Source organism: Felis catus, chromosome C1, assembly GCF_018350175.1.
Source record: "Felis catus isolate Fca126 chromosome C1, F.catus_Fca126_mat1.0, whole genome shotgun sequence".
Classification (NCBI taxonomy): Eukaryota; Metazoa; Chordata; class Mammalia; order Carnivora; family Felidae; genus Felis; species Felis catus.
Window position 1 is genome coordinate 189,301,606 of NC_058375.1, and position 27,920 is coordinate 189,329,525.

Below are 27,920 nucleotides of genomic sequence, written 5' to 3' on the forward strand. Positions count from 1 at the left end.
GGTAAGTTGAAAAGGAAAGGTTTTGTTTTTCTACCATTCCTGAGATATAGTTGACAAACTGAAGTACAAAGCTTTTTTTAACAGATGCTGGAGCAAACATATAAATATTGAGGGTGGGGAAGCCTCCACTTCTTTATCAAACCATTAACAAAAATCAATTCAAAATGGATCACAGACTGAAATGTAAAGGCTAAAATTATAAAGCCCTTAGGAGAAAATATAAGATACCTTTGCAACTTTGGTGTAAGTCAAGATGTATAAGGATAGAAAACACTAAACCATGAAAGTAAAAATATTTTGATAAAGTCCAATATAAAAACTTCTTCTCTTTGAAAGACACCACTAAAAATATAAACAGGCAAGTCACAGACTAAGAGAAAATATTCACAAATATATCTGATGAGGGACTTGTATTGAGCAAATATAAAGACTTGCTACAACTAAACAATAAAAAAGATAACCCAATTTTTAAAAAAAATTTTTTTTTCAACGTTTATTTATTTTTGGGAGAGAGACAGAGCATGAACAGGGGAGGGGCAGAGAGAGAGGGAGACACAGAATCGGAAACAGGCTCCAGGCTCTGAGCCATCAGCCCAGAGCCCGACGCGGGGCTCGAACTCACGGACCGCGAGATCGTGACCTGGCTGAAGTCGGACGCTTAACCGACTGCGCCACCCAGGCGCCCCGATAACCCAATTTTTTAAATGGGCAATACTTGCAGTCATTTCCCAAATGGCTAATATGAACCTGAAAAGTTGCTCAACATTACAGGGGATCAGGGAAACGCAAATTAAAACTACAACGAGCTACCACTACATTGGCATTACAGTGGCTAGAAGGCAAAAGACTGACAATTCCAAGTGCTGTTGAATATATAAAATGATGTGTACAACTTGGGCTAAGTTTGTCAGTTTCTTGAAGGATTAAAATTACACCTACCCTATATAACTCAGCCATGTTCTCATAGGTATTTATCCAAGAGAAATAAAAGAGACTTGTATACAAATAAAAGAGACTTGTACACAAATGTTATAGCAGCTTTATTAGTAAGAGCCAGAAATGGAAGCAGTCAAAATATCTATCAACAGGTGAATGGATAAATAAGCAACAATATGGAACAATCTAAAAATCATTATTCTACTTGCAAATAAGCCAGATTACACACACACACACACACACACACACACACACACACACAGAGAGAGAGAGAGAGAGAGAGAGAGAGAGAGAGAGAGAGAGAGAGCGCGCGCGCTAGAGCATGGGCAAGCGCTAGAGCTCAGGGAGAGGGAGGGAAGAAGGGAGGGAGGGGGAAAGAGAGAAGGGGGAGGTGAGGGGGAGAGAGAGAGAGAGAGAGAGAAAAACACTGAGTGATTCTACACATAAGATTCTAAGAATGCAAACTAATCTATAGTGACAGGTTGCCTGGAGACAGAGGGGAAGGGAGATACGACTTGCAAAGAGTTATGAGGAAACTTTGGGGGACGATGGAAATGTTTACTATCTTGATTGCAGTGATGGTTTCATGTGTGTATGAAAACACATCAAATTGTATACCTTACTGTGTAGTCTATTATATGGAAATTATATCTCAATAAAGTAGAAGAAAAATTTTTCAAGAAACAAGCAAACCAAAAAACTTTAGAGCAGAATCAGAGTCAAGGTAGTGGCTAGCCATGAGGGGCAGGGGTATAAGAAGCAGATGTGGGGCAGGAGGCTTCTGGCACACCTGTGTTTTTCTTTTTTTCATCTCTGTACTGGTTACAGAAGAGCAGTCAAGTTGTAAAAGTGTACACTTATGATATGTGTACTTTTCTGTATATTTTTCTTCAATACTGTTTTTAGTTCTATTTAAGTGTTTATTTATTTTTGAGAGAGAGAGAGAGAAAGAGAGAGAATGAGGCAGAAGATAGAGGGAGACAGAGAATCCCAAGCAGGCTCCCCACTGCCACTCAGAGCCTGACGCGGGACTCAAACTCACGAACTGTGAGATCATGAACTGAGCCAAAACCAAAATTTGGAGGCTTAACCGACTGCGCCACCCAGGCATCCCTCAATACAAAGTTTTTAAAAGAGGATATAACATCTACCTATGACCTAGCAATCTGACTCCTTTATCCAAGAGAAATGAAACATCTGTCCACAAAAAGACCTGTACAAACATATTCATAGCAGTTTTCTTCACAATGGTCCCAAACTGGAAATAGCCCAGGTGTCCATTAATAGGAAACTAGATAAACAATCTATGGTACACACTGCTTATAAAATTGAATATTACTCCACAATAAAAAGAAACAAACTACTAACGCAAGCAATAACATGCATGTGTCTAAAAACATCATGCTGGGTGCAAGAAGTCAGGGATAAAAGAGTACATATGCACAATCAACTAATAGAAAGTTATAGAAAAGGCAAAATTTACCTATGGTTGTAGTTGCTTCTAGAAGAAGTAACTATCTAGGATAGGGAGAAGGAGAGAGAGAGTGGGGGAAGGTAAAGGGTAGTCATAGAAATGTTTTAGATCTCACTAGAAATTTCAGGAAAAAAATGCTCACTACGAATATGGAAAAATTATGTCTATCAAAACTAGTGAATAACTAAATTAAATGTTTAACTGGTACCTTTAAATCACCTTCAATAATCCTCAAAAGCATAATGCAAATCCAAATTTAAGTTTCTGAAAAAAGTCTATAATTTCAATTGTGGTGAAGAATGAATTTTATTTAGGTCTCACTTTGCTGTGAAGTCTCACTTTACATATTTTTCTTCTATAAAAATCATTTCCCAATCATTAAGAAAATGAGAATGTCTTGTCCCAAGTACTTTTGTTTGTCTTTGTTTTTTATTTTGAAAGAGAGAGAGAGAGTGAGTGAACGGGGGCAGGACAGGGGCAAAGAGAGAGGGAGAGAGAGAATCCTCCTGCACTGACTGTGCAGAGCCCAACGTGGGGATCCATCTCAGGAATCGGGAGATCGTGACTTAAGCTGAAATCAAGAGATGGATGCTTAACCAACTGAGCCACCCAGGTGTCCCCTAAGTGCTTTATTTTTAAGATGGATTCATATAATAATATTATACACTACGAAATGGAACTCTTCTGAAAGGTCCATTAACAATAATAATTCAGTAAGATGTATAGTGGTTTCTAAAATGGAGGTGACTCTACCCCAGGAGGTAGGAGTGATGATCTAAGAAGAACGTATTAGGAGCTCTTTTTGTATTTAATCTGTATCATACGTATGTATTTTAAGTATAATATAAGATAATAGAATATATAGATTTCCTTAACACACAAAATGGCACTGGCATCTTCATTATGGCCACCAATCAATCACACCTGATATAAAGTAATCCAAGTATTCTGGTACTAAGTGATTCTAAGTATTCTGAGACAGTGATCGTATCTGCTAGATTCTTTTTCAATAATGAAATAAAGAACACGACTTTTTGGAATGTGCTACAAGAAATGGGTCCAGAACACGACTTTTTGGAATGTGCTACAAGAAATGGGTTCAGAGAAGATACAGTTTCAACAGTAAACGATTTCCTTAATAGAAACAGTACTTTATGGAAAAACTATTATATAATCCTTCATGAAGCAGCTGTTTTGATTTCAACAAAAGAAAGTTGGGGGCAGGAAGTAAGATTTAATTTCAAAAGCAACTACTGCCAGCAAAAGACAAGCTGAAGCAAGAAGATTGTCAAATGTTGTAATACTTTACTGATGTAGTTGAGGAGTGACCATCGTATTTTATATCAAACAGGTTTATTAGTTGTTTCATGGCAAAGTATTTAAAAGAGGTGTCAAAAAGTTAAGCATTTATTTTTTTTACAAAGAGTCTAAATTTGCGGACTTTCTGTGGTGACTGTAGTAGCATACCACCTAGCCACTGTTTTCAACAGCAAAAACAAAAAATTGGTTAATCTGTACCTTAAAAATCAATGAGACATTTTAAAACTCAGTAAGAAAATATCTGTTTTCCAAAAGAAAACAAGGTGTGTCATCTTGAATCACTCACATATCCTAAAAACAGAGAAACCATTTTCTAAGTCTTTCAATGCTTTCCAGGGTTTTCTATGGACTTTGAACACATTTATTAAACATATATCAGTGCAAATCCTCACACTGGAAAAGCAAACTTTACTAGCTAAATCTGCAAAAGTGATGGATGGAAATTAAACAATGGGTATCTCCAGTAAGAAAGCACAGCCAAATATATACTTATTCTTTTTGGGTATATGTCCCTATATAAGCTGCCTTCTAGTTAAGACAAGCATTAAAACCAAGTACCAAATTAAACAGACTTCAGATGCAGACTTTGGAATTTCTGTATTACCAAGTAGTAAACCCAAGATTTTTTCAAACATAATGCAGCATAGTCATTGCTCCTGCTTTAAAAAATATGTATTTATTTTAAAATTGTAAACAAAAAGGTTTTGTAGCCAACATTTATAAAGCTAACATTTATAAAGCTAACATTTATAAAGTACTCCACTCATAGATAAGGGGATCATGATTCCCTTCACTAGTCTCTAAAACCATTTGTTACAATATAAAATAAACTAATCAATAAAGAATTATTCTTTATAAATAAAGTAAACACTATTAGACATTATTAGATTTTAGTGAATCCTTTCAGGAGATGTAACCAACTGTAAATAATTCTTCAAATAAGAGTTTTCATTAAAAACTTTACTCAATTTCTATTCTACTTAAGGGACTGAGGTATTTCAGATGAGTAAAAGCAGGGCCAATAATCCAAAATTCAGGGGAATTTAAGACAGTACAATTATCTACAACACAAAGCAAATCAAGTAAGGTCTAGAGAAATGAAGAAGAAAGCAATTCTGCTTGGTGTCTAACAGCTTCACAAAGAAGGTGTATGAAGCTGGGTCGCAAAGGGTAAGTGAGATTTTGACTGGAAAAAATAGAACAAAGCATGTCTGAGAACCATGGATAGAGGCATGAACAACCTGGGGTAAGAAAAGAATATACTGTATATAGTTGTTTTGCTGTACTCACTTAGCTAACACTTTTCTTCACATATCAAATTTAGCAAGATTCTTTTAAAGGTATTTTCCAAAAAAGCATCTACCTCTTAAGAACCGTTACAAAATTGGTTTACTGCAATTCTACAATATTTAGGCCTATCTAAAATTAAAATGTTTACAGTTCCAATTATCTCCAGATTCACTATTCTTCACCAGGGGGCTTAAATTTTAAGTGTCACACAATGACAAGACATCATTATGGACCTCCCAACCTTTTCTTCTCATGTAAAGGGATGACTTACTTGTCCTTTCTTTTCTAAATCTAATCCCTCCCCTTTTTCAAATCCCAGTACCATGTGCTTTCTTCTTGGACTCTGCTCCCTTGATTACATTCTCTACTGATTCCTTGTATCCTGCACTTAAACTGCCATCCTCTCTGTTTTAGAGGGGTGAATACCTAGCTCTTCTGACTTCTCCATTACATCTAGCTCTGCCCAACGAAGAAAAACAATATGTATTTCATTAGCAGCAAAATATATACTGTTTTAAAAGCCAATCTGTAAATCAAGAGTGATGTATTTTAAGACATCTGCCCCAACATGTGGTAAATTACATCTTAAAGTAACAGCAGTAAGAGCATGGGATGAAGCTTTAGAGAACATGTAATTTGGGGGTTTTCTAATATTTCCCAATAAAACTTTCCCAGATGAAATTTTTTTATTTAAATCCAAGTTAGTTAACATAGTGTAATAATGATTTCTGGAACAGAATTCAGTGATTCATCACTCACAAAAAATACCCAAGGCCCATCCTAACAAGTGTCCCCCTTAACGTCCCTTGCCCATTTAGCCCATCCCCCTGACCCAAAACCCCTCCACCAACCCTTAGTTTATTACCCGTATTTAAGAGTCTCTTATGGTTTGTCTCCCTCCATTTTTACATTACTTTGCTTCCCTTCCTCTACGTTCATCTGTTTTGTTTCTTAAATTCCACATATGAGTGAAATCATATTTGTCTTTCTGACTTATTTCACTTAGCATAATACACTCTAGTTCTATCCATGTTGTTGCAAATGGCAAGATTTCATTCTTTTCAATCGCTGAGTAATATTCCATTATATATATACACCACATCTTCTTTATCCATTCATCAGTTGATGGACATTTGAGCTTTTTTCTTACTTTGACTATTGTTGATACTGCTGCTATAAACACTGGGGTGCATGTCTAGATGAAATCTTTTTTACTTTATTTTTTTCTTAAATGTTTATTTATATTTGAGAGAGAGACAGAGACTGTGTATGAGTGGAGAGGGGCAGAGGGAGTCAGAGACAGAATTGGAAGCAAGCTCCAGGCTCACAGCTGTCAGCACAGAGCCTGACACAGAGGGGCAACTCACGAGCAGTGAGATCATGACCTGAGCCAGAGTCAGACCCTTAACCAACTGAGCCACCCAGACACCCCTGAAATCTTTTTCTTTTTTTAAATGTTTGTTTATTTTTGAGAGAGAGAGAAAAATAGAGTGTGAGTAGGGGAGGGGCAGAGAGAGGGAGACACAGAATGCAAAACAGGTTCCAGGCTCTGAGCTGTTAGCACAGAGACTGATGGCGGGGCTTGAATGCACAAACTGTGAGATCATGACCTGAGCAGAAGTTGGACACTTAACCGACTGAGCCACCCAGGTGCCCCTCCAGATGAAATCTTTATACAGCATCTCAGATACGTAAAACTGACACAAGTGCTGCTAATACTATTCTATGTTCAAATATATTAATTTATTACCAACTCAAAGAGACAAGTTAAGGATTAAGTATGTTATAGTCTTATAACAATCTAAGCAAACCATTTATTACTGTAAAGTTTTGTTTTGATTTCACCCAGATAAGTAATTCCAAGTAGGTAGCAGCTTTTGTAGTCTCAGGATATGATTCAGTTAAATTGAAAAAAAAAAATTGTAAGTTTTTTCTTTCAAAATTGGTTTTGAATATGTTGTTATAGTTTCCAATTTGTTAAAAAAAATTTTTTTACCATGCAACAAAACCTTTATTAACATTTTGAATAGCTATCGAAAAAAACATCAATTCAGCTTTAATGAAACTGGTAATATCTAAACCTAGAGTGGGGCAAATGGCTAGAACGCAGAGTAATGCCATCATTGGGTATATAAATTCAAGACTGAAGAATTAACAGCCACCCCTCAGATGGAGAACCTGGTGCAGGGTTGATCCTTTCTGGGTGCTGTAATCAGAAAGAGTGCGGCTATCTTCCAGCAGCTTTGCCTGCAAAAAGGTGAGCCTCTGCTGGTCAGGGCAGATCCCTTCTTTATCTTGGATCTTAGCTTTCACATTCTCAATGGTGTCACTGGGCTCCACCTCCAGAGTGATGGTCTTGCCAGTCAGGGTCTTCGCAAACATCTGCATACCACGCCTCAGATGCAGGGCAGGGTACAGGGTCGACCCTTTCAGGATATTGTAATCAAAAAGAGCCTGGTCGTCTTCCAGATGCTTGCCTGCAATAATGAGCCTCTTTATCCTGGATCTTTTTCTATGGTGTCACTGGATTCCACTTCCAAGGCAACAGTCTTGCCGGTCAAAGTCTTAGTGAATATTTGCATTTTGACCTGCTAGTGAATGCAAAGACACTAAATCCAAACACAATGAGTCACCTCCACACCAACATACAAACACCCAAACACCTGACAATGCCAGCCACTTGTGAACTAAAATTTTTTTGTGTATGTATGTATGTGAGGGTTGCTGAGACCTTTCAATGGAGAAAAAACAGTCCTTTCACCAAATGGTGCTATAAACTGGATATACACATGTGAAAGGATGTGGTTGGACCCATATCTAACACCACGCATAAATATTAACTAAACATAAAAGCTTAAACTATAAAACTGTTAGAAAAAAACATATGGGAAAACCTTCATGGCATTGGATTTGGCAATGATTTCTTGGACATGACACCAAAAGCATCAGCACCAAAAGAAAAAAAAAAGATAAAGTGGACTTCATTAAAATGAAAAACTTGTGTACATTAAAGGATACCATCAACAGAGTGAAAAGACAACCCATGGCAATGGGTTGTAAGTCATTGTAAATCATGGATCTGATGTGAAATTAATACCCAGAATATATAAGGTTTTCCTACAACTCAACAACAACAATAAAAACCCAATTTTTAAAAATGGGCAAAGGATTTGGATAGACATTTCTACAAAGATACACAAATGGTCAATAAGGACTTGAAAAGATGCTCAATATCACTAATCATTAGAAAAATGTAAATCAAAACCACAATAAGATGCCACTTCACACTCATTAGGATGGCTATGATAAAACAAAACAAAACCCTGAAAACAGCAAGTGTTGCTGAAGATGTGGAGAAGCCAGAACCATTGTACGCTGCTAGTAGGAGTATAAAATGCTACACCCACTGTGGAAAACAGCATGGAGGTTCCTCAAGAATCAAACATACAATTACCGTAAGATCCTGCAATTCTACTTCAGGGTATATACCCAAGAGAACTGTGGTGTGTGTATGTGTCTGTGTGTGTGTGTGTGTGTGTGTGTATACACACACTTAAAAAAAGAACGAAATTCCGATTCATGGTATACAATGAACTTTGAAGACATTATGTTAAGTGAAATAAGCCAAATACAAAAGAACAAATATTGTAGGATTCCATTTATATAAAGTACCTAGAGAAGCCAAATTCATAAAAACAGTAAGTAGAAAAGTAACTACCAGGGACTGGGGGAGGTGGGGTACAGAGTTATTATTTAATGAGTAATTTCAGTTTGGAATGATGAAAAAGTTCTGAAGATAGTGATAATGGTTGTACAACTTTGTGAATGTACTTAATACCACTGAAATGTACAATTAAAAATAGTTAAAATGGTAATTTTATGTTGTATATTTTACAATAAAAAATTTGTGTGTGTTATTTATTTTATTATGGTGGCAGTATAAAAATGTAGTTAAGAAAACAAGCTTAAGAATTATGTTGAATGGTTTCACACCCAGCTCTGTCATTTTATACTTCTGTAGTCTAAGCCTGTTTGCTCAGACTGTAACAGAATCTACTTCATAGAATTATGGCAAGAATTAAATAAATTTTATATGTAAAGCATTAAAAACAAGGCATGTCATTTAGTAGTCACTTTTTATCATTGTAGGTTTAAAATACATTTTTAATGAGATTTAAGTGAAACCTCCGCAGAGCCCTTGAAGGTCCTCCTCAAAATTCCAGAGTTCAGTAAAACACACACTGAAAACCAGTGATCTAATCCAAATTTCTCATTTTACAGGTAAAGGAATTAAAATCCAAGTTAAGAGGTTAGCCTAGGTCACATATCTTGTTTTGCTAATATTAATTATTCTAAAATAAGAGTTTGAGATGAACAATAATGTTGACATTCAAATACTTCAGAACCAAAGCAAAGCCATGAGATTCTATAGACTCTATGAATAGTGTGATACCATCCACCATGCTAATCTAAAAAATACAGTAATTATGTATGGGGTGAAAACCAAAAGGTAGCAAAACCAAAAGGAAAGTCATCTTAATTATTCTCAAAGACATGCTTAAAAACACTTCTTCAGAAAATAAAGTGTTAAAACATTAGTGAAAACCAAATTATATTGACCAAGAGTATGAGGCACACCCAATATGTGCACACTACTCCGCTCCTGTTAGCCACTTACTATATAATCTTAGTGAGATCTCTCAATCTGAAAAATCAGCTGCTTTTTCTACCAAATGGAGCTAATATGCACCACGAGGAAACATCTACAAATAATGCTTTATTAAATTCAAACAGAAGAGAGCAGCAGTCCAAATTACACAAAATGTCTAATCCAAAAACTCATGTGTTAAAGCTTTGTTGACATTTTTGTACTTCTTTGGATAGGGCTAGATCTGGTTTCTGGGAAATTCGCAACACAAAAAGCAAAATAACAGAGACAATCTTTGAAGGTCAGACTCAACAAGAGCGGAAAAGGCTTTTGAGCGGCTCTATTTTGCCCTTCCCCCATTGGTCTTACTCCTCAATTGGGCTCTCAAAGGACAGTGCCACCTCTGCTTGGAATGTCCTCCCCATCTACATCAGCTGAAATTCTACCCATTCTTAAAGGTTCCACTTAAATGCCACAGCTTCCATGAATTTTCCCCCAGTGCTCCCAATCTAGAAATAATCTCTCTCTCCTCTTTGCTCCCATATTTTGCAGCTCTACTTCAACATTTTATTATATAATGCATTGCATTACAATTATCTACCTTAACTTCTTCCCCCACCTTACCCTCAGGTAAATCTCAAGAGCAGTAGGCTAAGGAAGAAAGGAATCCACATTTGCTAACACCTCAGAGCCTTGCAAGGTGCTAGGCATTTGGCACACATTATCTCATTCAATCTCTCTGACAACCACCTGGGGAGATAAACTGGTGGTGTTATTCCCATTTTACTGATAGAAAAGTACTGCTGAGAGTTAACAGCTTTGCCGTCACACTACTAGACAATTCCAGGTTTATGGAGCCTCTGGTTTCCCTGGCTTCAAAAAGCTCTTTCCATCAAGCTGTGCTGCAGGTCTTGTCCACTTTGTGTGTCTCTCACTCTAACAGACAAGAAGGTATTCCACAAAGATTCGCTGAATTTAATATTCCTCTGAACTCACTACCACCCTTTTAACAATCCGTTCACGCTCTATCCCTAGCCCATTACCTTTACGGTTCCTATACAGATTTTACATACACACAGGCAGCTCTCCAGATCTTCAAAAGAAATGCTGCAGACATATCAACCCTTATGGGGAGGTTAAGTGAAGAACCTTTCAGTTCTCCCAGATTTCCCCAAATGCTCTTCCCACAAAATAGAAGAAACCTCCCCCACACGAGACACATTTGAGGCGATGCTTATACCCTTCCAAAAAGCTCTTATTTCATACTCAGCAACGTCTTCGTGCTTACAAGCAGTAAAGGCTGATGCGGTTCCCAGTTCACACTGTGGGGACACCCTAAGACACTGTCTGAATAAGAAAACCGCATCTTACAGACTCTTGAAATGAAGGCATCCTAATAGTATTACTCTGCCTCCCTCTCCTCCTTACCGTCCCCCGCCCCCCCAACGAACTGCAGTTTGGATTTCCGGCGGGAATGCACACGGACACAGCAACATGAGAGGGGGCTCAAAAGCAAGAGCGCAATTACTTAGCCTGCTTAATTAGAAACAAGACGCAGAAGGCGCCCCGCATTTCTGTATCTCTGCAATGAATTCATGTATGGAAGGTGGGGGCCACCGAAGCCCGAGGAATCCCAGACATGGAATCACTGGATTCTGCGGCGAGTCGGGGAAGAGTCCTTTCCTCCTCGCGGTCCCGGGCCACCAGCCCCCCGTACTGGGTCCAACCCCAACCGCACCCTCCAGGCGGTCCTGTATCTCATTGTCTCCCTCCGTCGCTGCCCCCAGGGGCGCAGGGGGCAGCCCAGGCCCCAACGACCCTCACCCACCCGCCGCCGCCTAGCCGGGCGTGGTCCCACGAGCCCGGCCCGGCAGCGACCCCGCCCCAGGCTCGGCTGCCCGCACCGCGCCCGGACGGCTGGGCCGCGCCAGGCGCCGGGAAAATGGAGGCGGGAGCAGAGGCAGCGCCTCACAGCCCGCGCCCGGCCGGCTCCCTCCGCCCGCCCCGAGGGTGAGGCTAAACACTCACCGCGGCAGCAGCTCGATCCTCCAGCGGCCCCGGGCTGGCCAGCCGCCGCTCGCGCTGCTCGCGCTGCTCCCGCCGCCACCCCGCCGCCTCCTAAGGCGCGGCGCTCCTTCCCCGGAGACGCCGTGAGCGCCCGCAGCTCTCGCGCCGCGCGCACCGTGACTGACTGACTGACCGACCGGGCGGGGCGGGAGCGCGCAGCAGGCGGGGCGGCCGCAGCGCCCAGCGGTGGCCGAGCCCAGTGGGGCCGCGTCCGGCCGAGGCGCAGAAGGCGGAGCTGAGGGCCGGGCAGCGGACGGGCGGACCGACTCACGCCCCGCCGCTAGCTGCCCCCGCCCGCCGCCAACCACTCACTTCCGGCGCAGGCGGCCGCGCCCGCCCCTCCCGGGCGTCCGCCCGCCGCCCGCGCCCCCCGCCCGCGCCCCCTCGCCGGCCCTGCTCACCCTCCCTGCAGGCGCCGGACCGCACCCAGCCGGGGCTGTGCTCCGTGCTCCGCCTTTCCTCCGCGCGCGCCTGTGAACCGCCTCCAGGAACCAGTGAATCACAGAATGAATGAGCGAGGAAGGAAAATCCCGGTGCTGTCCCACCCCCTGCTCGCCTTTCGTTGGACGCAGGCCCAGTGGCCTAGGTCCCAGGGCCGTGAGACACTCGGAAGCTTCGAGCAGATCTGTCAAAGGACCTATATGCAGGCACCTTTATGTCATCCACGTATCCAAACACCCCAGCAACGCATCAGATGTCTTAGGTGCTTAAAGGATCATGGTCGTAACAGTCTGTGAGGCATGTTTTTAGGAAAACCCATTTTGGCCGACAACTCTCTGTATTTTCATGCACTGTATTGAGAAGCTTTTAGAAATTGGACATTTCAATGATTTTTAGTTACTTTTTACCTTTGAAATGTGCTTATCTTGTGTTCTGAAGTTTTGTCACCCCCCCCCCCCTTACTGAAATTGTTTAGGAATAAGGTGTTGGCATTTTTCTGGATTACCAAGCTCTAAATTCCTCAGATACTGCTCATTTTGATACAGGCTTGACTTACTCAGACTTTTAAGGTTTAATCTTAAGTTTTTATACGTTTATTTTGACCTCCTAAAGTTCATCAAAGAGAGAAAAAAATAGAATTAAATTATTTTTGCCTGGCTACATGCAAAGTAAGTTTGTTGACAGCGTTAAAACAATTGACCAATTGGAAGGTGACCTGGAAATAGTTGTAGTGAACATTCCTTTTTCATGCCTTCCCATCTGCTTGCTAAGTATGAGTATCTGCACCTTGAATTTTCACAGATGAAGGATTGACTATACCATTTCTGACACCTGGGCTCCCTTTCTAAGAACCAGAGTGTTCATTTCTCTGTCTTGGGGCCATATCCTGGTTTGGTTAATTACATTCCATTTTTTTCATATATTCTTGAGGACTTTCACGTGGTTTCAGGCTTTTTGCACAATCTGTTCCAAACTGGTGCACAATCCGTTCAAACTGGTATTCAGAACCATACAATACAGTTACTAGTTGCATTTCACGCTTGAGATATTTGTACTTTAGAAACATAACTGCACTTTTGCATTTCAAGTTTGTAGGTGCTTTACTATTCTTCTGTAGAATAACGTAATCTTATAAATGAAGATGGTGCTGCTGACCAATTCCTTGCCTTCTGTTCCTTTCTGTGGAATTCATCATTTATTACCCCTAATTATAATTATTTTAGTAAGTTATGATCTTGCCTAATGAATGTAATACAACAGTTTATTTTTATATCTTCCATAATACTAGCATAGTACCTTGTACAATAAATATTTTTAAATTAACAAGTGTAAACCTTTTGATAAGTGATAACTCATATGTATCTGTCTACAGCCTTTCATCCCATTTCCCTTATGGCTAGGTTTGTTGAGATTATGCACACCTGAGTGCCAGACCTAATAAATTTCTTTTGTCATCAAACGCTATTACCAGGCTGAGAGATACTATACAAGGAAGATATTCACTTCACTGAACTTCCTTTAAAAAATAGATCATTGAGTGCTTTTTAGATAGCTTTTTCCTCCCAGTGCTTAGGTTGGTCAAGGTTAAGAAAGAAAGATAGAAAGAAAGACAGAAAGAAAGAACGAAAAAGAAAAAGAAAGAAACACACTTTCAGCCATTGAGAAAAGTAAGCAAGTTCTTAACACTTAAACCATAAAACCATTGATTTATTAAACAAGGGTTTATTGAGGTCTAACAAATGCAAGAAAGTCAAGGCAGAGTGGTTCTTGCCCTCAAAAAGCACACAGTCTAATGGGTAAAGGATGCAAGGAAGTCACTATCGTAGAGTCCATTCCCAGCTCAGGAAAGCCTTCCAGTGGAGGGGATTCTTGAACTGAATGTTCAGTGACAGGGAGGAGCTAACCTGTTAAGGAAGAAATGAGCTGGCATTCCAGGCAAAGGCAACAATGCCTGTGCAGGAATGGAGGCACCAAACAGCACAATGCTTTAGAGGCTCTGCAAGCAGTTCCATTTTGTCCAGACAAGCAGAGAGAAGGGTCAAAGAGGAGGGAGGAAAAGGTAGAAGGGCTTCTTTAAAACAGGGGAGGGGGAGGGGGCTCACGTGTTAAACCCAGGAGTTTGAACTTGATACTCCAGGAAATATAATAAATAATAAAATCTTTGGAGATTTTAAACCCCAGAACACCTGAGTTTGTGTTTTGGAGACCAGGGAGACCAGACTGGGGCAAGAGTAAATTAGAAGGTGATGGCAACAACCGGGACAAGATATGCTGCAGGTGAAGTGGGCAGGATGGACTAGATGGGAGAAATACTAAGGAGAGAGACTCCATAGGATTTGATGTGTAATTGGATATGAGGGAGTGAAAGAGAAGGAGAGAGCTAGGATGATCCTCAGGGTTTTGGTTTGGAAGTCAGACTGGAATGTAGTAGCCATCTCTGTGAAGTAGGGACCCCGTAAGGAAGAGCAGGTTTCAGGGGACAGGCTGAATACCTATAGGAGAAAGACACCAGGTATATGGTACATCAAAGGATCTTAGTCTGTCATTTCCGAAAGTGTGTTGTTTGGAACTCGAGTTCCACACGATTTTAGTAGGTAGGATTCTAAAAACATAAAATTGTCCTTTAATCGAATAAGTGAAAAAATGTTAGGTTAAAATTTCGTGGGTTTTTAAACTAGAGTGGTTTCCAGGAGTTTTAATATGTTAATGTTCACTGTGAATTTTTTTTTTTAATTTTTTTTTTCAACGTTTATTTATTTTTGGGACAGAGAGAGACAGAGCATGAACGGGGAAGGGGCAGAGAGAGAGGGAGACACAGAATCGGAAACAGGCTCCAGGCTCTGAGCCATCAGCCCAGAGCCTGACGCGGGGCTCGAACTCACGGACCGCGAGATCGTGACCTGGCTGAAGTCGGACGCTTAACCGACTGCGCCACCCAGGCGCCCCTCACTGTGAATTTTTTAAGAGATACATGTTACATGCAGCATTTCCCGAATGTATTCAACCTTGAACTGCTTTTTTCAGTGGAACATCTCATAAAACATGTGTTTCACACAACACACTTGGGGAAATGCTGACCTAAGCCAGATTTTTGGCTTAGAGTAGAGAAAACTGTAGCCCCAAGAGAAGTGACTTGCCTAAAGTTAAATAGCTATTATTAGAAGACATTGGACTAGAATCCACATCTTCTGACCCCACTCACATGCTCTTTCTGCTATAATTTCTAAAGCTATGATAATTTTTAATGATTACCACCTTATATAAGGTAAAAATGTTTGTACATTGGAAAAGTGGGACCAATTACTACCTTAGTATGATCTTTCTGATAATTTAGCAGGAGCCTCGTAAAATTAAATCACCTAACTAAATAGGACATCCATCTAGTTGCCCTAGCCCTGAGGTATCTTTAAATAAAGAAACTTTCAGGAATGAATAGAAACATAAAAACTCTCCCCAGAAATTTTAGTGTTGATTTTTCCCCCTTCATCTTGAAGAAAGGACAGGTTCCAAAATGTGCTGAGACTATGAAAATCCACACCAGGTTTTGACTTCCTCTCTGGCACAATTCCCCTGCTTCTGAAGACGCTAATAGCTAATGGATGGGAAGATTTTCGTATCCTAAATTCATAGTCCTTTTCCCCAGAGGAGAAGTTTTAGTACTTCCTATTCTTAGAGAAAGGAGACAAATTATTTGTTCCCAAGAGACTTCTTGGGACAATAGGACACGTTCTTTTTAAGAGTAGGTTTTATACACGTTACCTTTAAAATTAGTCACCACAGTCTTATGTTTTAGTAATTTAAACAAACTATTTCATTTCTAGATGCTATCTTCATTTTTAGTAGGCACACCAAGGACCATCCCATGTAGTGTAAATATGTTGAGTGAATGACTAATTATTTACTTAAAGAAATCTGTAGTCATAAGTGAAAAGAACACTACTTATTTATCAATTTATCAAAACTATTTCTTTAGTGTCTACCATGTCTCCAGCTCTGTTGAATCACTTTAAGCAGTACTAGAGAAATACAAGAAGTAGTCTCTGATTTAAAAAAAAAAAGTGATCTCACCCATTGTTGGAAAGGCGGGGGGGGGGGGGGGGGGGGGGGGGGGGGGGGGGGGGGAGGGGGGGGGGAACAACACAACTCATTCTCATATCCTGTATGTGGGAATGTAAATTGTTACAAACTTATTCTGGAGGGCAATTTAGCAATAGACATTAAAATACCTTAAACTGTTTATCTCTTTGACCAAGCAACTTCTCCTCTACGAATTTATTCCAAGGAGTAAGACCAAAACATTAGCTAGGATATTGTGAAATGATGGTAAATATCATAAATTCCCTAAATGTCTAGCAATGAGGTTAAGAAAATGATGATTTTTAGAAGAATAGTTTTTGATATGAAGAGATATGCACAATATGTTGATTAATAAAAAATTACAAACATGGATAATATGAATTCATGAAAAAAACATATTACATAGGAGAAATGTAGAAAATACCACAAGAAGACAAAAATGTTTATTGCTGAGTGGTATAAGATTACGGTACTTTATTTCTTTATCTTTTAATGAATTTGTATTCTTTAATTAGAAATTAAAATGAATGAACTAAGTTAATATTTATGAAGGTAAATAAATCTCTGAAACAAAATGTTGAGGAAAATAACACACAGAGCATAAAATATTTACCAGAAAATAAAGTTAATTTTAATATAAAAAGGCATCTCTGCATTCAAGAAACTGTTGGTGCGGCAAGAACAAATGAACTAACCTGAGAACAACTAAAAACTCAGCTCTGATACAGACTGTGAATACAATAGGAGTTAAGAGAAGAGAGAAATTGGGGCACCTAGGGAATTCAGTCAGTTCAGCTTCCGACTCTTGATGGGCTCAGGTCACGATCTCGCCTTTTGTGAGTCTGAGCACAGAGCCTGCTTGGGATTCTCTGTCTACTTCTTTCTCTGCCCTTGCCCTGCTCTTTTTTTATCTCTCCAAAAAAATTAAAAGACAGGAAAGAAAAGAAGAGAAAAGGAAAAGAAAAAGAAAAAGAGAAGAGAAATTGAATGGGACTGGAGCAGGTTAAGATGACTTCGTGAAAGAAGTGAGACGTAACTGGCACTAGGAATCTGAATGCCAAGGGGAGAAACAGGGTCAGGGGTAGTAATATAAGGTGAGGCAAGAGCCTTGCACAGCCCATGCTAATGTTATCCCTCCCAGTTGAACATTAACAACTGCGGAACACTTGATCTTTGCCTATAACAGTATGTTTGTTTCTTTCTCACAAGTGGGATTTACATGTAATATGAATATGTAATAAGTAGAGTATTACATATTCTTTGTAATTTTTTAAAATGTTATATTAGATTTTTTTTTTACACGTAGCCCTTCTACAGGAGGGGACATATTATCTGCAAAATCTGTAGAACTGGACGTTTCCAGATATTTATTTAGAACAAACAACAGCTATTATGCAAGAGCAGTTACCACAACCTGCACTCTTATGAGTGTTCTGTCATCCACAATCAGACCACGTGGAAATTCAACCAATCAGAACGCAGCAATTCTCTGATTATGCACATGTTACAGACTGCTACTTTTGAGCCAGCTTTCTAGTTCAATAACTAAATTACTAGCAGTAGTATTAGCTACACACGCTAACTGAAAGAGTGAGTAACTAGTGTTTAGTGCTTAATAATAAACTATAAAGGCTATGCCCATCTCAAAAATGTCTGCAACCGGAAAGAACAGGGCATAACATGACTTTCCATCAAGTATCCCTTTAGTGTGGGTTATTGCCAGGTCTACAGTTGCCACTGTAGAAGCAGGGAGGGGTGGTTAGGGCAGAAGAGGGATGCAGTTCAGTCCATGACAGCTGCCCAGTAAATATGTATTGAATTGAAGGGACTTATCTAAAGTGAGAAATCAAGGCTGAAGAAATAAATACACACATACCTTGTAGCCACAGAGACTGGCAACATAGTAATTGAAGACTGGGGTGGAGGTGGGGGCGAAGGACAGGAAACACACATGCACATATACATATACGTATATATTATATATAATACATGGTTTATTGATATGATCACACATGATATTTTCAATTATAGTGCACGATAGATTTACTATGTTGTTCCTCATAAGCAAAGAATTCACTGTGCAAAATAGCAATGGACATAGTGCATTAATGCAGTCTTTCCATTGACCCCTGTACATTCATTTATTATTCTTTGCTTCAGATGATTTGTGTCTCAGATTGCCTTTGAATAAATGTATATTTTGGCGCACCTGGGTGGCTCAGTCGATTAAGCCTCTGATTTTGGCTCAGATCATGATCTCACGGCTTATGAGTTTGAGCCCTGTGTCAGGCTCTGTGCTGACAGCTCAGAGCCTGGAGCCTGCTTTGGATTCTGTGTCTCCCTCTCTCTCTGCTCCTCCCCCGCTTGCTCTCTCTCTCTCTCTCTCTCTCTCTCTCTCAAAAATAAGCATTAAAACAAAATTTTTAAATAGAAAAATGTATATCTTTAGCTTACCCTAGAAGAAGTAATCAAGAGTGTTCAATCTGTAAAAAAAAATAAAATATTATGTAGGTTTCCAGACTTAATGGTCAAAATGCATATATGCAGTATATAGACAAAATATGCATTTTGGAACAATCAGAAGTGTTATTTTACCGAAAACATTTTTAGATTCTTCTATTATATATTTATCACTTACCACTTTATTCCTTTGTAATTCCTCTAGGGGATTGATGATTGAGTTAAGAAAAGGCTCTCTCCCTTTGTTGCCTCATGGTCATATCTGCATGGTTCTTTGAACTGCTTAGGGAAAAATCATTTGAAAAATATGTCATGGAAAAACAAGGTAAACAGATGACTGGCTGATCACTGATCACTAGAACTTTTGTTCAGTTATGTGCTTTGAAGCAAGGCTATGCCAAATAACATGACATCACCTAAGGTGCTATCACTGAGTCCCATCAGTCATGCTCTTCAAATGTCCCTAATTTTCCCTTCTTCATGGTCCACGCCACTGCTATACCTCTCAAGATCTTCAGTATCTCTAACTAGAGTTTTGCAAAAGTCTGTGGGCTTATCTCCCACTAGCCTCTCCCTTCTCCTTTTGATAATGCCCTGCAATAATATTCCTAACCAATCTCTGGTTCTACCAGGACCGCTTTCACTGTGTCGTTTTTTTTGTTAAAAACAAGCCAAAAATACAGTCTTTCTATTTTGGAGAACTATACATCACAAAACATCAAGTAAAGTACAGGATGATCCTGATTTTGTTGAAAGCAAAAACTCCAAACCCACATATATATATGCATACATACATATATACATACATAAACGACACGAGTTACAGTTATTATCTTATAGTGCTGGAGGTCAGAAGTCCAAAATCAGTCTCAGCTGGCTAAAATTGAGGTGTTGACAGAGTTGCATTTCTTCTGGAAGCTCTGGGAAGAATCTGTTTCTTAGCTTCTAGAGGCTGCCTGTATTCCTTGGCTCATGGCTGCCTTCTTCATTTACAAAGCCAGGAGCATAACATCTTCTAATCTCTCTTAGTGTCTGACTCTGACCCTCCTGCCTCCCTCTTTTAAGCACCATTGTGATTAATTTGGTACCATCCAGATTATTCATAATAATCTTTCCATCTCAAAATCCTTAACTTTATTTATTTGTGCCATCTCTCTTTTTTTCTTGATGAGTCAGGCTAAAGGTTTATCAATTTTGTTTATCTTTTCAAAGAACCAGGTCCTGGTTTCACTGAAATTTCCTGTTTCATTTATTCCTCTATTTCATTTATATCTACTCTAATATTACTTTTTACCCTCTTTCTACTAGCTTTGGGCTTTGTATATTCTTCTTTTTCTAGCTCTTTTAGGTATAAGGTTAGATTGTTTGTTTCAAGATCTCTCATTACATCTGAAAAAATCCCTTTTGCTATGTAAAGTAACATATCCGTAGGTTACAGGAATTATAACATAGATATCTTTTGAGGGGAGGAGCATTATTCTGTCTACCACACCCAAACATCAGATACATAAAAATTTGCATGAAAAATTAAGAAGTTTGCTATCTCTAGATTAAGAACTTCAGGTGATTTTAATCTTTACTCCTTTGTGTTTGATCAATATTCCTACTTTTCAAAATGCTCTTGCATTACTTGTTTATTCACATAATGACAACAATGAAGAAAGTCAATGTCATTATAGAGGACATCTGCTATTTTCTCTGCCCTGTCCTCTTCTCTTTTTCTGGAGACAGTATTTTTCTTTTGGATCTACTCCTAATCCAGCCTCCAACCTCAGCTGTGTGGTTCTAAGAACAGCTGGCAATCATGGTGCCTCTTTACTGGTTACGTAGCTGGATTCTCACACACAGTTGTGACACGGAGGCTTTTGTTTCCAGGAAACGACTTTATTCTTGCCAGCACTGCTCAGTTGGGTCCATGCCCAAAGAACTGAACCCCAAAAGCCACCTGGCATAGTTTTTAATATATTTTTTTGCTTCTTTGTCTCCCATATATGGCAACACACAAATATGCAGTCTGATTAAGTGGTTTTATGTTACGAGGTTGTGAGGGATGTTGTCACATATGCCTATAGCCTTGAGGTTTTTTCTTTTCTTAGGGAGGGGACCCTACCACGGTTATAGTTGAGAACATGTGATCCACACTGGGGTGACCAGGGACATTCTCAGCATTTTCTTTCTTTCTTTTAACCAGAATTAGGGGAAAAAGTCTTCTTCTCTGATGGGGCACTCATGAAAAGGCAAACTAGAAAATGTTGGTGACCATGTTTTTTCTTTTTTTAACGTATATTTATTTTTGAAAGAGAGTGAGGCTGAGCATGAGTGGGGGGGGGGGGTGTGCAGAGAGAGGGAGATACAATCTGAAGCAGGCTCCAGGCTCTGAGCTGCCAGCACAGAGCCCCACCCGGGGCTCAAACTCAGGAACCACAAGATCATGATCTTAACTCAGGTGGGACGCTTAACTGACTGAGCCACCCAGGCACCCTGGTGATCATGGTTCTAATATCATTGAAAACATGAGAGCAAAGCAGAGATGAGGAAAACAGAGAGGGAGAATCCCAGTGGTATTTTGCATGCATGGTTGGAATTGTCTAATGAACTGCTCGCTATATTCTTCTCCTTCCCTAGGTTTGGATATATAAACCAATAGATTCCTCTCTACCCAAACTGACTCTTACTATAATTTGCAACAAAAGAGTCAGGTTAAAATAGTTAGATATGTTTTTAAGCCCATAGCTATTCCCTGTTGCTTATTACTTACTGTCTCAAATTAGCTCCCTTGACTGGCTTCAAAGCTATTTACCACCCCCTCCTTCTCTGCCCCCACTTCTCAACATTGTTGCACTCTGGCTGGCCTTCTCATCTTTCTTCACTCACTTTACCGCCTTTGCTTTTGTGGCTTTGCTCTTGTTCCAGTCTGGACTGTTTTCTCCTCCCCTCCCTGCCCTTGCATCCAAATCCTGACCAACCTTCCCGGCCGCCTCTAGGACACTCCAGGAAATATCCACCAAATCAGCCACAGAAATAACTCTTCTCCATATATTTATAATACGTAAGGTCTGTATCATGCACTCAATACCTATGTCCACTTTTTACGATTTGATAAACCCCATGAGGATGAAAACCATACCGTTTTAAAAATTGCCCTCAGAGCCTGGGTGGCGCAGTCGGTTAAGCGTCCGACTTCAGCCAGGTCACGATCTCGCAGTCTGTGAGTTCGAGCCCCGCGTCAGGCTCTGGGCTGATGGCTCGGAGCCTGGAGCCTGTTTCCGATTCTGTGTCTCCCTCTCTCTCTGCCCCTCCCCCGTTCATGCTCTGTCTCTCTCTGTCCCAAAAATTAAAAAAAAAAAAAAAAAACAACTTAAAAAAAAAATAAATAAATAAAAATTGCCCTCATAGAACTCATTGCTCATGTTGATTAAATTACATGTTAAGTCAAAGCTCAGAAATATTAAGGTGTAGTTCTTTTTGGATGAAAGCATAGGCCATTGTGAATATTTATAAGTTAGAAATGGTCTGGTCCACTGAAGACAGTTTCATGATACTAAATTGTCATCCTTATATTAGCATGTTTTCTCATTATTTCCACAGAAATAATTTAAGAATGGGAAGTAAGACCTAATGGGAAAAGATGAAGAAACCAGAATCAGTTAGCCATGAGGGAAAAAAATGGAAGTGAACCTAACAATAATGTTAACATTTGTGAAAATTTGCTATACAGAAGATAGGGCTCTTCTCCCTAGGAACTGAGATTGAGTCAGGGAATCAACATACAATCACATGATGAAATATAGGTGTGCCTAGATAAATTTATCACCATAAAAGTATCAAACAATTAAATGAGTTCTGAACTTTGTATTATGTAGTTCTATGGTAGTTCTGAAAAAAAAAATTGGGAGGAGTAGGGAGAATGGTTTAATGGTGATTTTATCTAAAGGTAAGAAGTTGAATAAAATGACTACAAAAAAATTTTACTAACTGTAAGGATATATTTTATAAAAATTTAGTATTATACAGAGGAGGGAAAAAATTTGAATTACATTTAAATGTTATAGCTATGTATGCAGATGCGTTTGTTGTTTTCTCCACAAAAGGAGAATGTCTTGTTCTAAATACATGCAGGGATAAGTTAAAAACTTTGCCTGATCTATTCATCTGCTTTCTTCCAAGGAAAAACTTAATTATGTTCAGATGTAACCCAATTTCTGGCTTTGAAATTATTTCTGCCGTTTTTGCTTCAAGTATAAAGGTAAATTTTAAATCCAAATCAGGTATGAAAACCATTTAACTGTATTCTCTACCTAGACAATAACACCCTTCTCACAATAATTCTAACAGCACAAAACAGCTCAATTCTATGTAGTACTGTCCATCAGGACCAGTAGAGCACCAATGATATATCTATTACCAGCCTAAAAAGTGGTCTCAGGGGAGGGGGAAATGAGTAGGTGGAGCACAGGGCATCTTTAGGGCAGTAAAACTATTCTGTATGATACTATAATGGTGGATAGGTGTCATTATACATTTGTCAAAACCCATGGGATGTTTACAAAGAGTGGTCCCTAATGGAAACCACGGACTTTAGTTAACAATAATGTATCAATATTGCCTCATCAGTTGTAAAACATACTGCACTAATGCAAGATATTAGTAATAGGAAGACTTGGGAGGGGAAAAAGGCATGCAAGGTGGTACGGGGAAATGTATGAGAATTCTGTAGATTCCACTCAAATTCTCTGTAAACCTAAAACTACTCTAAAAAAAATAGCCTAATTTTTAAAAAGTGGATTCCAAGTACCTGAATGAGTCCTTAATTAGGGAAAGAAAGTAAGCATAAAATAGCTATCTTTTGTTAAGAATATTACATATAGCCAATATATATCGGTAATAAATGGTCTGCCCAATCTTTTAAACACCCAGGAAAATCCTGTTGCTGTAATGATCAGAGTCTCATTGAAAATAAATTAAATTTGAAGCCATGAATATTCGTGTGTGTGTGTGTGGTTCTGCTTATTCACTATGAACCAAAATTAGGGAGAATACCCGATTGTTGTCCCTATGAAACCAAAAGCACTTGTGACAAAATTTTCCCTTTTCTACCCCCCCCCCCAATAATGCAGTATTTCAGCCCTAATTTCAGAGAGTCAGGGGAGGAAACCATGTCGGTATCAATGCTGGTCCATCGTGGGTCTAAAGTAGTTAATATGTTCATTTGCTGTTCTTGTCATTACACTATATTTTTAAAATTAAATTAAATTAAATTAAATTTTGTTTTATTTTATTTTATAAGATTTATTTATTTATTTTGAGAGAGAGAGAGAGAGAGAGAGAGAGAGAGAGAGCTGGACAGGGGCAGAGAGAGAGGGGGAGAGAGAATCCCAAGCAGGCTCTCACTGTCAGTGCAGAGCCCACGGTGGGGCTGGAACTCACAAACCATGAGATCATGATCTGAGCTGAAGTCAGATGCTTAGCCGACTGAGCACCCAAGCACCCCAAATTAGTTTTTTTAAAGATTTTATTTTTAAGTAATCTCTACACACAACGTGGGGCTTGAACTCACAACCCTAAGATCAAGAGTCACGCGATCCACCAACTGAGCCAGCCAACTGCCCCTACACTGTATTGTAAAACTTGAACAAATAATGAGGATAGCAGTCCTCTAGAAAGAATGATTCCTTTCAAAACCCTTGCCCTTATGGACTTTACAGATCAGTGCAGAATCTGGACATTATTATTAAAGGCAAGTAAAAGGGTCCTATGGGAACACATCATGGGGCATATGCTTAGGGAATGAGTGGTGTCTGTGAGCCCAGGGAATGAAGGGCAGAGAGGAATTAACTGATTGAATGAAGGAATGGGGAGGTTTGAGCAATGAAATAGGACCATATATCCAAATGCACACTGGTCCACTAAATGCTTCGTATATATTTGAAGGTCACATTCTCAAATGAACACATCTAGTTCTTACCTGTGGTTCACCACTGTTTCTAAAGAATATCAGTTGTCAGGAAAAGGGACTACTACCCTTTTTCAATAAGGAAAAGAGGTATGTTTTCCGTTTTATGCTTTTTTTAAGCATTTGTATTCAGTTGTTCTGGCTATGAATCTTAATCCTCAACTGCTAATTTGCAAAAAACACCACATTTCTTTGTTTTCTTGAATTAATTTTGACCCGCAATCTCCCCTCCCACAATGTAGGCAAGAAATTCAAGCTCAGTTGTTCCTGGCACTCCCCTGCCCTGTTGCTCCCCATCCTTTGCCAAGCAAGTACGAGGCTTCACATAGCCTCAAAGCACTGGGGAGGTCCCTTCTGTCATCCACCCACTCTGCGTTCCGTGGAGGTGCCCACTGACATAGTTCTCAGAGTCTCTCAGATCCATGACTCTTGTGGCTTTCATTCAACCATCGGGTACAGGCATCTTTGATGAGCTAGAAATATTTGGCCCCTTCTTCAGGCTACTACCAGGGAAGAGACGGCAGGAAAGGAAGGGTGCACAGAAATGTCTAATTTTCCTCAAGCACAACCTTTTTTCCCTTACATGCATACTCAGTTCTCTTTTCCCTCCAGGGAATCTAGCATAGATTTCTGAAGGGGGAAGAGGTGGGCAGTTTTGGCATTTGGAAATAAAACCAAGTAGGGAAGTATCTTGTAGGCAACTTCTGCTTTCTTCCCTGTGACATATTTAATACTCCCCCGAGGCAAAGAAGCATGTGGCCTACTACCTTCCTGAATTTAGGATGAGAAAGAGAAAAATATACAAGGAAGCCATAAATAGATGTCTCAAAATCCTCATCCTCCCACACTGTCAGATTGTCCAAGCTTGCTTCGCTGAATGAGAATCTTCTGCCTGAAGTCTTAATGCAAAAGGGTCAACTACTAATAAGCTACATGGTATCTGCCCTCTTCTACAAATTCAGTTGAAGTTCTGATGAGAAAGAAAAGTCTAAGATCAGAGATATGAGGAAAACAGGTGTATGGAATTCTTTCCTTGGTTGATATTTATTAATACAAGATTAATTCCAGTATGTAAAATGTTCAAAGCATGAGCACCTATAATATGGATCAATTGATAAAGTTGAAAAATTTCAGTAGTGACTTTGTCCTTTGAGAGCCTGATTCTCGCATAAAAAATATCAATGAGAGGGGTGGCTGGCTGGTTCAGTTTGTGGAGTATGTGACTCTTAATCTTAGGATTTTGAGTTTGAGCCCCACATTTGGTGTAGAGATTACTTAAAAATAAAATAAAAAAAATATTGATGAGAATGTAATTTAGATAGTTAACAATTTATACTGTAAGAAGAATCCCCAGGTGATTTTTGGCAAATCCTCTCACATGTATTTATGTTTAACTCATTCATTGATTTGTTTTCCTCCTAAAATAATTTGGTAAAGAGTGAGGCAAGTCACTACCAGTAGTTTCTTCTATGATATATATTGGCAACGTCTGTAATAACTTTTGCTGTGTAATTACTATTTTTCTTTTTTAGAAATGTAGAAATTAACAGAGGGAAACATAGGAGTTTCCATTTTGTCTGGAGATTTCCTATGCTCTGCTCCTCTGCTCCAGTTTTGGAGACACTTATGCACGTGATAGCAATGCTAAGTAAAAGTTATAATTAGAATATCATGGTAACGTAGGATGAGATACATCTTTGCAGTGCTTTGCTGTTACCACAACAAATAATGGGAAACCACAAGGGCCTCTTATGCATTTTTCTATTGAGGGAATGTCCGTGTAGAATATTTGTCAAAACTGTGAAAGATTTTTTTTCCTAAATGTTTTTACTGTATTTCCTATTTACATTTTAAGCTTCTATTTGTATGACAAAAACTTTCTTTCTTTTAATTATTATCCAAAGGGAACATGACCTTTAATTAAATATCAGTGTTTGTTTGAACTGTTCCTCAATTAGATCATATTTCCTTAAACTTATTCTAGAGGAGAAGATATGTACATCTGCCACTGATTATCCATGTCTATATATCATGGTTCACAGAATCAGGGACATTAAAACTGCATGCATGGAAGGCCAACAAAAAAAGTTACTAGCTCTCAGTGTAATATGAGGATGTGTGTCTGATTCTTTCCTTAAGGCTCCAGAAAGGGAGAAAAATCTTTTTCCTCCAGCATTCTCTAAGCAGCATAGCGATTGAAAAACAAATCATCTACATGTAAATTTTTTATCACATAGAAATGTGTACTCCTACAGTTTCATATAGAACAAAGAATTATCACAGAACATTCCTTCTGGATGTTTGGCTTGTCTAAACTTCCATTCGAATCTGTGTTTATTGGGTAGACCTGGACATTCATTCCTTTAGAAAAACTTTTGTTAGGGCTTGCCATGTGTCAGGTACATTCCTAGAAACGTAAGATCAAAGGCAATCTAGGACTGAAAAGCTGAATTGTCTCCAAGGATCAGTATTGGAGCTCAGCCCTCCTGAATAGCTTGACTTGAGGGGTGGAGATGGGGGGCTCACAGTACCTGACCAAGCTCTGGACATAGAGTGGGTGCTTTGAGGTCAGCCAAGGCGATGGGAAGCTCTCCAGTCAATCTCCTGAGAGTAATAGCCACGAATCATGTCAGAGCAATGAGTAGAACCCCAGGCAGGGGTTAGCAGTAGGGAGGCCTGGAAGCTGGTAGCACTACCCTTGTTATAGATCTGGGATTTGCAGGTTCTGGTTCCCAGGAGGACAAGAACAAGGTGGATCCTAAGGCTAGAATAACTGGAGTGGCAACATACTCTTGCTTGTTACCCTTTTGGGTAACACTTCCCTCCCTGGCAGTTGGGGGTAGCCATTCACTTGCATTCAATTGCATTCAATTCTAATGCAAGACATATTAAAGGATGTCTTTAATACATCCTTAAAGGGGAAAGTTTTGGGGAAATATTTTGCTTTCCTGAGAAATAGGAATAAGCATTATTGGCAAGAACCTTTTCTTTTTGTTTTCCAGCCTTGAATGTAAGCATGCTGCATGCTGCATCAGTACATAGTGATCAAAGACAATGCTAAGGGTGGTGGAGAAAAGAGAATAAGGTTAGCTAGGTCTTTGACACTGTGCAGCCACAATCCTAGCTCTGGATGCCACACCTCCAGGCTTCTTGTAATTAAAAAAAAAAACAAAACAAAACAAAACAAACCGCACCTGTTTGGTTGAGCCACTTTTGGGAATTCTGTTGCCTACAGTCAAATACATTCTTAATTG

The 27,920-nt window shown here is 39.4% G+C and overlaps 1 protein-coding gene and 1 pseudogene across 1 annotated transcript in view; both read right to left on the minus strand.

Moving 5' to 3' along the window:
- RAPH1 (Ras association (RalGDS/AF-6) and pleckstrin homology domains 1) overlaps positions 1 to 12,005 on the minus strand; it is a 103,057-nt gene extending 91,052 nt beyond the window's left edge. The window contains 1 exon segment of the mRNA XM_045034324.1: positions 11,697 to 12,005. The gene's annotated coding sequence lies outside the window, so the exon portion shown is untranslated.
- On the minus strand, positions 6,564 to 8,228 carry LOC109502818 (annotated as a pseudogene).
- Positions 12,006 to 27,920: the final 15,915 nt, after the last annotated feature.